Consider the following 15,640-nt stretch of genomic DNA (forward strand, 5'->3'; position numbering starts at 1 on the left):
ATGCCTTCTAGCAGCCCAAGGCCCTGGGATGATCTGGCCTGGCTGTCTGGGAAGGCTCACAGCTGCCAAGAGAACAACTGTTTGTTCCAGCCAATACCTGACCAAAGACCCTTGACCTCTGTTTCTTAGATCATTTATTTAAAACAAAACAAAACAAAAAAATTTCCAGGTACCTCGCTGATTCCGTCAGAAGAGGATGAGACTCTTAATCATGGGATCATGAGTTTGAGGCCCACGTTGGCTGTACAAGTGGCTAAAACAAAAGAAATAAACTTGAAAACACAAAAGCTTCCGGCTATAAATCCTTCCTCTGTGAGATGTCTGTATATCTCCTGTAACCCAGGAGTGTCTTTATCAAAGACTTGAAAGCCATTTATTTGAAATGTAATAATCTGGTTAATAAGGCCTCCGTCTCCCAGTCCACAGAAAGTAGAAGCCTAACTTGGATAAATTCCAATTAGCAGACATAGATGGCTGAATCACATTGACATTAAGCACACTCTTGCCCACTTTTTGTAACTTTCCACTTCTCTAGCTCTGATCAAAACACCCTTAGTCCTCTTTCCTACTCCCTCATTCTGTAATTAAATGGTGAGTTCTTTACTTGCAGCAAATTATCTTGGGGAATAACTTCCAAAGTCATGACTTCCTAAGCAGGGATGGGTGGGTACCTTTTATTTAGGGTTTAGGATGAGTATTCAGAAAGGGGAACTTTGTCGTTGCATGGAAAGGTAGGGATAAGGCTGTTCAGGCGTACTTAGAAAACATGCATGGCGGCGTGTGGGTGGCTCGGAATGGTCGGCCTTCAGCTCAGGTCAAGATCTCAGGGTCCTGTGAGCCCTTCATCCGGCTTCCTGCTCAGCAGGGATCTGCTTCCCCCTCTGTCCCTCACTCCTCTCTCTCAAATAAATGAATAAAATCTTAAAAACAAAAACAAAAATGTACTTAAAAATAAATAAAAATGACTACTATCAGCAGAGAAATTGTTAATTGCATGTATATGGTTAATAGTTCACAGAAAGAGACCTCAGGCTTGACAGACAGGTGCTGAAATGCTTACAGATGAAGTGATGTGATGTTTGAGATTTATTTCAGAATACTCTGTCAGGGGGGCCCCTGGGTGGCTCAGTGGGTTGAGCCGCTGCCTTCGGCTCAGGTCATGATCTCAGGGTCCTGGGATCGAGTCCCACGTCGGGCTCTCTGCTCAGCGGGGAGCCTGCTTCCTCCTCTCTCTCTCTCTCTCTGCCTGCCTCTCTGCCTACTTGTGATCTCTCTGTCAAATAAATAAAATAAAATCTTTAAAAAAAAAAAAGAATACTCTGTCAGGTGAGTAGGTACAGGTATAGATGAAATCAGATGGACTCTGTATTTATGGTTGTTGAAGCTCTGCGATGAGTACATTTCCTTTGGGTTTAAAATTTTTTCTAAGAAAAAGATTATTTGTGGTTCATCTACAGTAGGGTCGCAATTTTATGAAAGCACTTCTCTCTATTCTTCTATCCATACATATGATGGAAAGATACTGGGATAATATTCAGTTAGTGTTTATGATGCTTATATCTGGGTAGTGAGATTTGGGATGGCTTCATTACTCTCATCCTTGAACTCGCCACAAAACCCGAATTCAAAATAATAATCATGTTATTTCCACTCCTCCCCAAAAGAATGACCACTATCAGGATTCATTGAGAAAAAAGAAAACATGCTTACACGCAAATCCTTTATTATGTTAATGAAGGTTTTTACTCCTCCTAGGGTGGAGACTTCAACGTTCTGGTGAAGCTGAGGTAACTGTCCAGCCAGGGGAAAGGGCTGTGGGCACACTCTGAGAGCTGGTAGAAACTGGATGGGGTCTTGGGCTCCTTATCTACAGTAAGGAATGCAGGGCGTTGCTTACTTTTGAAAAAGCACTAGGAGTTTTACCATCGATTTATTGTGTCTGATGTGGTTAGGCTATTTCCTGACCTTGTAGAGACTGTTAATTTTTGCATTCCCTTTGTTCCCTTGAAATCCTAACTAGTGATGGTTTTGCATTTCTTTGTAATTCTGATACCTCCTAGAACTTCCTAGTTCTGCAAGTAATGTTCTAGGGTGAGAAGAGCCTGTAAGTCATCTGGAAAATAGCTGGGGGCCTAAAATGATTTGTCTTGTGCCACAAAATCTATGCCTGGTCTTTTTGTTGGTTTTGTTTTTCTTTATCCAGAGACCATTAACTCTTTCTGTGTACAGTTCTCTTTTTAAAACATCTAGTCGGGGCACCTGGGTGACTCAGTGGTTAAGTCTCTGCCTTCCGCTCAGGTCATGATCTCAGGGTCCTGGGATCCAGCCCCACATTGAGCTCTCTGCTTGGCAGGGAGCCTGCTTCCCCCTCTTTCTCTGTATGCCTCTCTGCCTACTGTGACCTCTCTCTCTTTCTGTCAAATAAATAAAATCTTAGGAAAAAAAAAGTTTCTCTCCCTTTAAAAAGAAAAAAAGGTCTAGTCAGGGCCACCTGGGTGGCTCAGTCGATTAAGCTTCTGCCTTCAGCTCAGGTCATGATCCTGGGGTCCTGGGATCGAGCTCCTCATCGGGCTCCCTGCTCAGTGAGAAGTCTCCCTCTCCCTCTGCCTTCAGCTTCCCCTGCTTGTGCTCTCTAATAAGTAAAATTTTAAAAACAAAACGTCCAGTCACCTCTGTGCGCATCAGAACAGAGCTCAGCTCTTTCCCTTCCTGCCTTTCCCCTCCTGTACTAGTTACTGAGTAAAATCTGTCTTTACCCTTTTCAACCAGTGTGCAGTTTTATCTTTTTTTTTTTTTTTTTGCAATTTTATCTTTGATAGCTCTACTGATCCTTAATCCTGGTTCTTTCTAAGAAAGTAATGTAACTTGCTGTAACTTAATGTTCTAGCACTCATAGTGCTGCAGGATTTTTTTTCTCCGTCACTGCCCGTGATTCTTGGCCACGCCACTTCGAAGACTCAAGAGGTAAACCAGGCAAAGGGGTGGGCAGAAAAGCAAGGTTTATCGAGTGACAGCAAAGTGATAGTTCAAAGCTTCCAAGGAGGAAGGGGACCTGAAGGGGTTGCTGCGGGAGTTGCTAAGTCAAAGGGTTTTTATGGGCTTGTTGGCAGGCTGTTTTTGGTCTGATTAACCCTCCCTGTGTCTGTCATCCCGTCAGATTTTTGTCATCGATCTATGGAAGGATCTATCGTGGGAAAGGGTGGAGGACTCCTTCCAGGGTGGTGTAAAATCCTCCTAAGGGTGGTTTCCTCTTTGGCTGGGGGCAAGGGAGGGAGCCTTGTCCCGCTGCCTGCCTTCCAACTATCCTTCATCAGTCGTTTTCCCATTGCTATTTAGTTTCCATAAACATATTTTAAAAAGTTTTATTTATTAAAGTAATCTCTGCATCCAACATGGTGCTTGAATTCATGACCTCAAGATCAAGAGTTACATGCTCTTCCAACTGGGCCAGCCAGGCCCCACCCCCTGTAAAGATAATCCCTAATTACTGCCCAGTATGGGTTTTATATTATAAATTTCTTAACCAAAAACCCATTCAGTTTTTTTATTATAAAAGGACACTATGTTTATCATGCAAAATGAGAAAATACCACCAGCAAATAGAAATCACCTATCCAGTAATCCCACTACCCTGTTTTTCCTTCTTCTAATCCATTTTCCAACCTTTGCTATTAACCTTTCTTTTTTTTTTTTTTAAAGATTTTATTTATTTGACAGAGAGAGATCACAAGTAGGCAAAGAGGCAGGCAGAGAGAGAGAGAGAGGGAAGCAGGCTCCCTGCTGAGCAGAGAGCCCGATGTGGGACTCAATCCCAGGACCCTGAGATCATGACCTGAGCCGAAGGCAGTGGCTTAACCCACTGAGCCACCCAGGCACCCCTGATTAAGCATAATTCTAAGAGCAAAAGTGGGAATTGCACTTTTTAAATAGATGTCTTTCCTACTTAATATTTTGTAAGTAATTAAATACTGTTAAGAAATGCCATTTTAAAAATGACACAACATTCCATTGTTGGTACACTGGATGTCCCATCACTTATTTAGCACCTTCTTGATGGACTTTCCAGCCTTTTCCCCACCACCAGTATTTCCTTATTATAAACAATATTGGAATAGTCTTATAGGCAAATTTTGTGCTTATCCTTAATTAGTACCTTTGGATAAATTCTGAAGGGAGCATTTAACTCCACTGAAGACTCAGCACCCTCTCTCTTTTGGCTTCTATGACCATAAATCTCCGTTCCTCTCTGGACATCTCTGCTTCCCATGTAGGATCTTTTTACAAAGACTTAGATCTTCAAAATTTAAATCCTATTCAGTTTTGGCTGGGCATGTGCTTTTTTCTCCCACTCTTCCTCAGCAAGTTCCCTCATCCCACGGCTTCAGAGACCATACCTGGGTTGATGACTTCCCGTCTATACCTGTAGTCTAGATACGTCATTAGAGCCCCGGTCCCTGAAGACCTGTTTCATGTCTCCACTTGGATGTCTCACAGCACATGAAACTCAGTGTAGCCAAAGTGGAATTCATGATTTTACCTCCAAAATCCTCATTCTCCAGTGATTCCTATTTTAGTGAGCAGCCCCATCATCCACCCAATGCTTCAAGCCAAAAACCTGGTGGTCTCCCTTGTACATTGCACATTTTCCCATATCCCATTGACTTTACTTCCTACCTTTGAGTGCTAGAATTCATTTACTTCTTTTCATCCTCATTGTGACCTCTAGACGGGAATGTCACCAGTCTGTGTCACTTCCATAACGAGCTCCTTGCCTCCAGTCTTAGTTTCTTCAATGCATTTTCCACATTGCAGCCCAAGAAAGTTTGCTAAGATGCAAGTATAGTCATGTCACTCTTAAATTTAAACTCTTTTAAGTGACTCTCTCATTGCCTGTGGGATTGTGTCTGTACTCTTTATCATGAGTGGCCAGGACTTTTTAAAAGAGTAACTGGTCCTGCCTGTTTGTCCAGCCTTGTTTCTTTACACTCTGCTAAAAGCCTTGGTTGTCTTCTCACTTGTGCCAGTAAACCATTGTTCTGCACTCCATATTCACATTTCTTGTTGGCTGTGCTCATCACATGACTGCATCACAGAGTCCATTTAGCACAGTGCCTAACGTATTTGACATTTTAAAAGACATGTGCTGATTTAATAGATGTATAAATATTGGGTGAGAGGATGTTACTACTTTTTTTTTTTTAAAAGATTTATTTATTTATTTATTTATTTGACAGAGAGAGATCACAGTACACCGAGAGGCAGGCAGAGAGAGAGAGGGAAGCAGGCTCCCTGCTGAGCAGAGAGCCCAATGCAGGACTCGATCCCAGGACCCTGAAATCATGACCTGAGTCGAAGGCAGCGGCTCAACCCACTGAGCCACCCAGGCGCCCTGGGTGAGAGGATGTTAATACAAATATTTTCTAGTAGCTGGATATATACTAATTGAGAAGAGGTATGGTAAAATCTATAACCTAAAGTCTAAGTCTAGAGTAATTCAGAGCAATGGTCAAGTTCTAGCTGTACACCTTAGATCAATTTCCTGCTCTGATAACTTGGGTCAGTTTCCATACCTCTCCAAACTTGTTTCAAAACATTAGTGTCTATCTCAAATATTGTGAGAATTAAGCAAGACAACTAAGGTAAAATGTTCAGTACTTCAGGGGAGGAAAACTTTTCCTTCCTTCCCTTTTAAGTTCTTTGGTTAGTCCAATAATTAAATTAACGTAAGACAGGCTCAATTATAGAGCATAATGCTATTGATCTTGGGGTTATGAGTTCTAGCCCCACGTTAGGCGTAGAGATTACTAAAAAAAATTTTTAAACTTAAAAAAAAATAGACATAACACATTAACAGGAGAAAAACTTAATTACAAGCTTCTAAAGCCCCACCAAGACCAGAGAAGCTCTCTACCAGTCAGGAAATTGAAGTTCATATGCCATCCTGAGCTAAAGAGAAGAGGGTAAAGATCCAGGATTTCAGTGGGGAGAAAGATAGTTCATAAGAAGGTGGGAAGAGCTAATATTTGGTAAACAAATATTTGCCATGCCATTAAGAGAAGTCTTTCTTACGCTAAAAAAAATTGTTTTTGGTAATAGCTCTCTTTCTGATACAGGGTCTCTATCTAGCTCAATTTCTTTAGGGCAGTTAAAGTGGTGGTAAAAAGCGCTTTTTGTGTCTGTTCAGCCTTGATTGTCTTTAACTCCGAATAATCTGCATGCTAAAGTGGCACATTCTAGGGTGTTCTGCTCTGAGCTCCATCAGTACAAGATCTGGCATAGAAGTGCGTAATAAATGTAATCCAGCAGTAATGACAATGGAGATTATGATGCATTGCCTCTGGATGGTTGTTACATTTTGAATGCCAGACTATTACACTGTTCAGCTGTTTCAGTAAGCCTTCCCAGTTGCTATTAGACTATTAGTTGCTATTAAATAATTCCTCTTATTGCTTGCAATAAGATAGGCGAACATTTCACATTTCTTAAATACCTATACTTAAATACCATGAACGTCTATGGTATTTATACATTTTGGCTTTCTTAAAAAAAAAAATACTTTGGGGGCGCCTTCCTGGTTCAGTTGGAGGAACATGTGACTCTTGATTTCGGAGTCACAAGTTTGAGCCCCATGTTGGATGCAGAAATTACTAAAAGAAATAAACTTTTTAAAAAAAATGTTAAAAAAAGTGCTTCAGTGACATCTTCATAAACATAACTTTTTTCCTCTTCCTAAAAGGATTTCTTCAGAAAGATTTCCGGGAGTAGTATTGTGGTAACACATTCACATTTTCAGAACTTGTGATATGCATCACTAGTTTGCTTTCTGTGAAGTACAGACTCCTCATTCTAATTTTAGGAGCCTTCTCTAAATCCTGATTTTTCTACTTGCTTTTAATTAAAAATGAAAACCATGATTTTACTTTCCCTTGTTTTTTTTTTTTTAATATTTTATTTGTTATCGAGAGAGAGAGCATGAGTGAGGGGGAGCGGCAGAGGAAGAGGGAGAAGTAGAGGGAGGAGGAGATGCAGACTCCCCACTGAGCAGAGAGCTCCCTCCCAGGACCCCGGGATCACCACTTGAGCCTAAGCAGACGATTAACCGACTTGAGACGCCCAGGTGCCCTTTCCTGTGTATTTTTTATGTATATTGTGTGGTGATCACTTTGGCCAATAACTTTGTTTCTAGATGATTATAGTCCCTTGTCATCCTTTCTCACAGTGATAGTAGAGACTTACTGAAATGTGTGAAATGTGTTAAAATCAAATGCACTATAGATGATTAAATATAAGATACTCTTGGGGCACTTGGGTGTCTCAGTCTGTTGAGTGTTCGACTCTTGATTTCAGCTCAGGTCATGATACGGGGATCGTGAGATTGAGCCCTGCATCAGGCTCTACGCTGCCTGCTCTCTTCCCCTCCCCCATTTCTAAGAGAAATAATTAAAAAATAAGATATTCTTTTCATAGTCAAAAATTGTTCTTTCTTTCCCACTAACTATTAGGTAAGTCACAAAGAGCACTCATTTCAGCAAAATGCAGTTACTTAATACAGGAGCAAAAAATCAAAGAAGAGTATTATGGTATAGTATATATACTATAGAAGAGTGCTTATTTTTATTTATTGTATTTTTAGATCTATCAAGAAGATAGTGTTTAACTTTGACTTCTTGTCAGGACTGCATTTGTTGGCAAGTAACAGAGAAGACTTGGAGGTAGGCAGTGTGCAACTGATGTGGGCAGCTCTGTAATGTCATCATTGTCCCGGGTTCCTATCTCTTGGCTCTATACATGGATTTCATTCCCATAGTCAGCTCATGGCTTCAAGATGGCTGCTCCAATCCCAGACTTAAGTCCTCCTTCCAAGCAGGAAGAAGAAAAAAGTACAAATGGCAAAAGGCAAAAGGCAAAGGGAATCCGTCTTTTTTTTTTTTGTAATCAGAAATCAAATCTTTCTTGGAAGCCTTACCTATGATCTTTTGCTTACATTCCATGGGCCAAAAATGATCGTATAGCTATCCCAGTTGCAAGAGGAGTCTGGAGAGGAAAATAGTTTTAGTTGGGCACATTGTCACCCTGAACAAAATTGGGCCTGTCAGAATAAAGAGGAGAACGGATATTGACTAGGCAACTTTGTAGTATCTGCCAGAGATGTAAATATGTATTTTCATTAGTAATATGAAAAAATACCATGCTTTTTCTCTTAAACCTAATCAAATGCTCTGTGATTAAACTTCTATTTCATATTAGAACAAACCAAAAGAAGAAATAAGTGTAACTTAGATTCTCAAACCTGTTACTTTTCTTGTTCTTCAGGTTCCTTCTACATTCCTCCAACCCAGAGTATTACTCAGGAATTTGAAATCTGTAGATAGTTGTAGTGCCTGACAAAGAAAACCCCACCAAACTGCTGCATTTAATCCTGAAAGCATTCCTGTGACATATTTTATACACTGGAGAAAGAAACTAAAGCATTGTAGGATATGGAGTCTTTCTTCTAGTGTAAGGAGGAAAGATTGCATTCTCATTTCTCCTTTGCCATGGCTGACATTATGAGCTAACTAGTTAACTAATTGGCTAATATTTTGGATCTATAAGTCCCTGGGCTGCCTCAATCGTTAAAACTTCTCACTGTAGGGGTGCCTGGGTGGCTCAGTGGGTTAAAGTCTCTGCCTTCGGCTCAGGTCATGGTCTCAGGGTCCTGGGATTGAGTCCTGCATTGGGCTCTATGCTCAGCAGGGAGCCTACTTCCCTCTCTCTCTCTGCCTGCCTCTCCGTCTACTTGTGATTTCTCTCTGTCAAATAAATAAAATTTAAAAAAGAAAAGAAAAGAAAGGGGGGGAGCTTTTCACATTTTTAAAAAAGATTTTATTTGTTCATCTGAGAAAGCGAGCACCAGCAGAGGGAGGGGCAGAGGGAGAGGGAGAAGCAGGCTCTCAGCTGAACTTAACCAACTGAGCTACCCAAGTGCCCCACTTTTCACATCTTTTAAGGGTAATTGCTCTCCAAATTCTTTTTAGGTTCCAGAGCACAATTATAAGTTTTATTTATATTTATTTAGTGTATGAAAGAAACACGATTCCCCAGAAGAGATTTGTTACCATGTTTAACCCTCTATTAGATTATGATGGGTAGATGGGGCACCTGGAAGGCTCTGTCAGTTAAGCATCTGCCTTCTCCTCAGGTCATGATCTCAGGGTCCTGGGATGGAGCCCCACATGGAGCTCCATGCTGAGCAGAGAGCCCGATGGGGGACTCGATCCCAGGACCCTGAGATCCCGACCCGAGCCTAAGGCAGCGACTTAACCCACTGAACCACCCAGGCGCCCCGCTCCCCCCCCTTTCAAAAGCCAACAGATAATACGATTTTTCTTAACATATATGAAGTCTTACAGGTTTTCTAACTAAGGGTTTAACTTCTCTCTTCACGTCCAGGAATATACTAGTAGATCTAAGAAATAATTCAACTCTGAAGGCATTGAGTATTTGCTCTGTTTTAGGGATTCAAAAGCAAAATCCAATCATATGGTCATATGGCATAAGGATTCTGTGCACATGAAGGGTGGGATAGGGTCCTGGTTAAGGGAGTATGCTCTTGGGCTAAACTGCCAGGATTAGCAGCTGTGGGGTCATGGGCTGTTTACTTAGCTTCTCCGTGCCCCTCAATCTCTATCAGTCAAAGGGGGATAACATTAGTATGTACTTCAAAGGATGATCATGAGTTAATTTCCACAAAGAAGTTAGTACAGTGCCTGACCATTTGTTAGCAGTGAAAAACATTAGTTGTTATTTTAGCCATTACAGAGATTTGTTTTCCAGCACAATTTAAGGATGCTTCTCTGGGTCATTTGTGTCAGAACCTCCAAAATCCAGTTGCAGCAAGTTTCTCTTAACACGGTTCCATTCCCCTTTTAACATATACTGAAAATACAATGGAAACTTTTACTGTGTTTTTTTCTACTTATAACTTAAAATAATTAAAGCAAGCATACACAAAACAAAAAACAAAATAATAATCCCTTTACACTCTACAAAACTTTTCAGACAAAAGCCTCAAACATATTTCAGAATGTTTTGATAGTGGTTTACAGCAGGTATTAATCTGATAAAGACTCCCTTTTTTATGGCTCTGCCCAGTAAGGGCTCATGGATCCTCAAAAGTATGAGTAAACAGACTACCAAGATTTAATGAATCTCTGCCAAAATGGTGGTTTTTTGTTTTTTCCCCTTAAACACTCTAGGCCACATAATGTTGCAAGTAGAGAAAAGAGAAGGCAGTCAGAGTGTCCTCATCAGACACTCCTCACATAAGTAGGAGACAGCAGTTCTTCAGTGGGTCTTAGAAGGTAGGATCCTTGCCATAGGAAGAGAGCTGGGTTTATCTGCTTGAATGGGTTGGGTTAATGTAGTTCTGATTCCCACCACAGTGGCCAGACATGACAGGCCTTCCAGGTGCAAGTATTCCCCTATAAAAATTATAGCTAAAAGTCAGTCACTCCCATGCATTTCAAACATGAACAGGTTGCTCTGGTAGCTTTACACTGAGACCTATGGCTTCAACAGCTGTAGCCTCTGGTAGCACAAAGAAAAGAAAAAAAAAAAAAAGAAAGAAAAAAAAGAACATCTTCCCAAAGTGGCAATTGTTTGGGATTATCATGGGAACTCCTACTTACACACAGCTCTAGAAATATAAATTCAAAAGTTTTGTGAGTTCAGTCATTCAATAGTTGCTGTGCATAAAACCCAACTCTTCAAAATTCCTGCTCAAGTAGCTCTAGTCTATTAAGGCCCACTACAAATGGTAAATGTTTGATGTGTAACATTTAAGATTTCTGCTAAATTTTACAAATTAAACAGAGTAGATGTGAGTTTAAGAGAAACTTGAGGCAGCAAAACCTATTTGATTTAAAAAATATGAGTTCAATATGTTTCTTTCAACAAGTATTCTTTGAAGTATTTATTGATCTTGATCACTATTAAATTTGTTAAAGATTAGTCTTGTGATTACTAAATATTTACAAAAAGTTGAATAATTTCAAATTTACTGGATGAGGTGGAAAGAACGCTATGGCTCCAGGAGGATGAGTTTATTTTCCAAAGTTTATGTATAAAAGGAAGTCTTAAAATTACATACAATACTGTATCTCAATATAAACATACTTAAACCATGGCATGCATTACTTTTAAGAAATCTACCATGCTTTAAATGCGAGAGTGTATCTTTCTTCCGTGGGAGGGTAATTAACAAAAAAGCCCTTAAGTGAGGTGGGAGGGGAAGGGGAGGAAAGGAGGATGGGGCCGCCTTCCTTCTGGGTCACGGTTCGTTTGCCCGTGCTAGATTCCGAAAGAGAAAAGGTCAGCCCAGGAATGTAGTGATTCCTTATTATCTCAAGATGGAAGTCGGGGCTCTTGGGCTTGTCCAGGTTATGAATGGAGAGCTCGATTTCCTTCTCCCTGGCGTCCTCCTAGGTGGCAGTGGGTTTAGGAAGGAAGTGGCAGGGCGCAGGCCCACAGTCCTCGCCCGCGCCCCCCGCAATCAAGTCGCGAGGCCGGGACGGTTCAGCTCACCCTATTGTAAATTCTGGGAGGGCCCACTGGAGGAGAGCTCCGCCGGGCTGTGCAAATGTTGACATTAAAGGAATACGCAAATTCAACGTCGCAGTCCCCGCAGCTTACCCGCACCTATTTTTATATCTAAGCCAAGGTCACTCCTTAATACCGGGCCACAGCCCTGAGGTGGGGCGTCGCGCTCTGCCTAGTGACGGCTGCCCGGGCAGAGAGCGGGCTCCGGGAGCGAGGCGGGGGCAGTGCGGCGCCCCCCACCCCGCCCTGCTGTCCGAGACCGCACCTGCCCGGCGCCGCCTGAAGCCCGGGCGGGAGGGAAGCAGGGCGGCGTCCCCGGCGCCGAGGAGGGGCCGCGCGGCGCGGGCGGGGGGATTCGCGGTGGGCGCGGGCGCAGCGCGGCTGTAAAGGCTGGAGGCGCTGCGGCGCGAGTGCGTCACGCCGGCGGAGGGCACGGTGGGCTGCGGCCGACCCGCCAACGAGGAGCCAGGCGTCCCGGGCGAGGGGGAGGCGGCCGCACCCGCCCTGGCTGCCGGGAGCGGCGCGGCCCGGGACCGGCCGGGGGTCGCCAGCGAGCAGCCGCCGGCTCCATTCATTCCCGCGGCTCCGCCTCCTTTCCCTGGCTCCGGTAGCTCCGGAGGCGCGTCCGAGGTGAGTGCGCAGCCTGTCCCGGGCCGGGGGCCTCGGGCTGAGGCGGAGGCTGCCGCGCCCGACCCCGCGCCCCGCCGACTCCGGACCCGCGCCCCCGCGGGCGGCGACGGGAGCCGCCGGCCGCGGGCCGCCCTGAGGACTCGGCCGAGGCGCAGGCCCACGCCGGCCTCCCGGGCCCGGGGCGCGCGTCCAGCTGCCGGCGGCTGGCCGGATCTCCCGAGGGGCGTGGGGCGCGCCCCCAGGTGCGCCGGCCTCGTCGTCAGCGCCACCATTTTGTGTGAGGGAATGCCGCCTTCTTCCCTGGCTGGCCTCGGATCGCGTTCGGCTCCCCAGCTGCTGCGTGCCGAGCCCCCTCCCCTCCCACTGCGCCCCACCTGGAGCCTGTCTGCGCTCGCCGGTGGCCCTGGCTGGGTGAAAAGCGGACCTGGTGAGGCGGCGCGCCGAGGCGTTTAGACTCGGGTTCAGCCACGCAGGTGGCCTCCAGAGATGCTCTGACCACCTCCCTTACCTTCAGCCTCTCTAGGAATAGATATCGTATAGGTTCTCTTCTAGAATGCTGGTCGTTGCAATTTAGTTCTAATTCTTAGCGGCCCATTGTGCAGTTTTTCGAGGCCTGTGCCCCAGGAGACCGATGGGTGAAGCACAGTGCCCTGGGTTGTTTATGCTTCAGGGACCTGGATTACATTTACTCCCATTATTGTCCTTTGGGAGAAATGATGAGACCTCTTACTCCATTTTCGTCTCCTGGAGATTCGTGTGGGTATCTTAAAATTATTTTAGATTATTAGGGTAGATTCCAAGATAACCACCTGATGCAGGCCCCCTTCCCTCTTTGAGAGATTATTTCGAAACGTCAGTGAAAATGCTCCCTTGTGAGGATTTTTGAGGGGTTTGGGGCTGGCGGAACAGGTTACTGGAAGACTACCAGAAGGAGAAGTTGTGATTCAGAACTGTCACACAATTTGTCATTTTCAGGGTTCCTGAGAAATTGGTAATTGGGTTTTGATTTGTCTTCTCGCGAATGTACCTAAGTACCTAGTGGATTATACTTGAGCCATTTGTATTTTATCACTGCATCACAGGGATTAAAATCTGGCATGGTGGCTGTTGCATAATACACACGTTTGGGCCTTGGAGGGAATTCACCAGGCTGGATTCGGGCTGATGTGTCGTGTATCATCTGCTTACGGTTGATGGATTGATAGCACCTAAGGTGTACTGACTTTGTTTGCAGACTGGATAGCTTGTTTTTCTCCTTCCGGAGGAGAGGTTTTAGTGTCAGTATGGACCTGGCTAAGTTTTCATGTTGTGGGGAGGAGGAGGAGGACAGGGAGTGAAATAGTGAGAGGAGCCTGGGAAATGACCATTTGTGATAAGACTTCTAGTACAAACAAAGATAAAACGGGAGTCTTTCAGTGAAAGCTTCTAGGTGTCATAGTCACTTCTTCTCTTTGAATTTATGATGATGATTGGTTTAGGGAACTTAGAAATAGATTATGAGTAGCAATATTAGCTTGCTGCATGAGTGATTTTGATAACCCAAGATGCTTTACCTGTGGATTTAAGTTCTCATATTAGTCTGACCTGAAATTAGTCCAAAAGAGTATTGGAATCATTACAAGTGGTATTTTCTAATAAAGGTACAATATATGCCAAACAGAGGGCTTAACTCTTATTTGGATAAAACAAGGTATTTTATAATAAGCTTTTGAGAGTAAAATTTTGTTACCCTTCTTAGGAAATCACTCTTAACTTTTTTTTTTTTTTTTAAAGATTTTATTTATTTGACAGACAGAGATCACAAGTAGGCAGAGAGGCAGGCAGAGAGAGAGTGGGGAAGCAGGCTCACCGCTGAGCAGAGAGCCTGATGCGGGGCTCGATCCCAGGACCCTGAGATCATGACCTGAGCCGAAGGCAGAGGCTTAACCCTCTGAGCCACCCAGGCGCCCCCACTCTTAACTTTTTTTTTCCGAATAGTTGAAGACTCTTCCAATAATTCTTGTGACAAACAAGTAATTTCTTTTCATGTGCCATTCCTAGCAGAAATGTGCCTCTCATTAATGGCATGTTCCAGGAGGAGAATTATGGAGGTGAAAGGTACCTTGGACATGGAGAGATGAGTCTTGTTTTAGGGAACGTAAGCAAGCACAGATTGTCTGCTAGGGGGTTGTAGGTGCCTTGATTGGATACGTCTTAGGTTCCGGGGAACGTGATTGATCCTCCCAGAAACTTCATATTTGAGCCATACACAGTTCCCACACCTTTGCATTGATTCTGTTAATACATGGATTACAGAGGTTCACTGAATCGGTAACTGTTGTATTTTATTAACTCCAACTTGGATTAATGTGGTTTGAGATTTTTGAGCATCAATTTACCAATGTTTGAGAGATTAAAAAGGAAAAAAAAATCTGTGATTAGCTCCCACTGCCCCCCCCCCCCTTTTAAAAAGATTTTAAAGAGAGTGGGGGGTGGGTTGAGAGAGAGGGAGCAAGCATGAGCATGGGGAGGGGCAGAGGGAGAAGCAGACTCCCCACTGAGCAGGGACTCCAGAGAGGGACTCCATCCCAGGACCCTGGGATCCTAACTTGATCCAAAGGCAGATGTTTAGCCTTACTGAGCCACACCAGGTGCTGGCTGGCCCCCCTAGGAGAAGAATTATGGAGGTAAAAAGGACCTTGGACATAGATAAGTCTTGTTTTAGGGAACTTTAACTTTGTGGGGTCGAGGGGGAGGGTCAGAGTGAGAGGGCAGATGGTCTCAACCTGAGTCCCTGCTGAGTGGGGTGCTGGAGGAAGGGCTCATCTCACCATCCTGAGTTCCTGACCTGAGCCAAAAATCAAGAATCTGCCACTTAACCTACTAGCACCCAGTCTAACCCTTTTAAAACCTTAAGTGTGTTATGTTCAGTTACATGCCTAAAAATGCAGAGATGTGCTTTTTAAAGGTAATTAGAATATAAGAGGATTGAGTATTCAGGCACAGGTTCCAAAAATAACTTATGAAGGATTCTGTAGAAAGGATTGTTGGTTGAACAGGAATTGAAACAAAACCTTCATGTTTCCTCCCATTTCTAAGATTTTGTGATTATAACATGTAAAAGGAATTGTGTGATTACTGTGTTCAAGATGATTTTCTCTTCATACATCTTAGCCTTTTGATTCATTGTATATTTAACCCTGCAGTTAAAAGTTCTAAATTTAGTATGCTTCATGGGTAGTAGTATATTTCACAATTCTTTCCAGCAACTACGACAGCAAAGTTACTCAAAGTTTAATTTATTAAGAAAAAGGTGTCATGGCTTAAAAACAATTAGGGAAAAGCTGATAATTTACTAAGGACATCCTAAAATAGTCATTCAGTTTCAGAGCTGGTATGTGAGACCTTAAGGGTTATCTACTCTGTGGGGGGGAATTACTCGCTTAGCTCC

General features: G+C 43.5%; 1 protein-coding gene across 5 annotated transcripts in view; it reads left to right on the forward strand.

The window, feature by feature from the left end:
• Positions 1–15,640, forward strand: part of FAM169A (family with sequence similarity 169 member A) — a 104,263-nt gene that overhangs the window by 29,835 nt on the left and 58,788 nt on the right. The window contains exon 1 of one of the 5 annotated variants that reach the window (XM_082724958.1): positions 11,930–12,210. The exons of 2 other annotated variants lie outside the window; for them this stretch is intronic. The gene's annotated coding sequence lies outside the window, so the exon portion shown is untranslated. Of the gene's footprint in view, positions 1–11,929; positions 12,211–12,437; positions 12,638–12,822; positions 12,967–15,640 lie in introns of those variants that run through there. 2 more of the 5 variants (XM_082724959.1, XM_082724960.1) reach the window with 2 other exon arrangements.

Source organism: Mustela nivalis (assembly GCF_964662115.1).
Source record: "Mustela nivalis genome assembly, chromosome: 3".
In the NCBI taxonomy this organism is placed as follows: Eukaryota; Metazoa; Chordata; class Mammalia; order Carnivora; family Mustelidae; genus Mustela; species Mustela nivalis.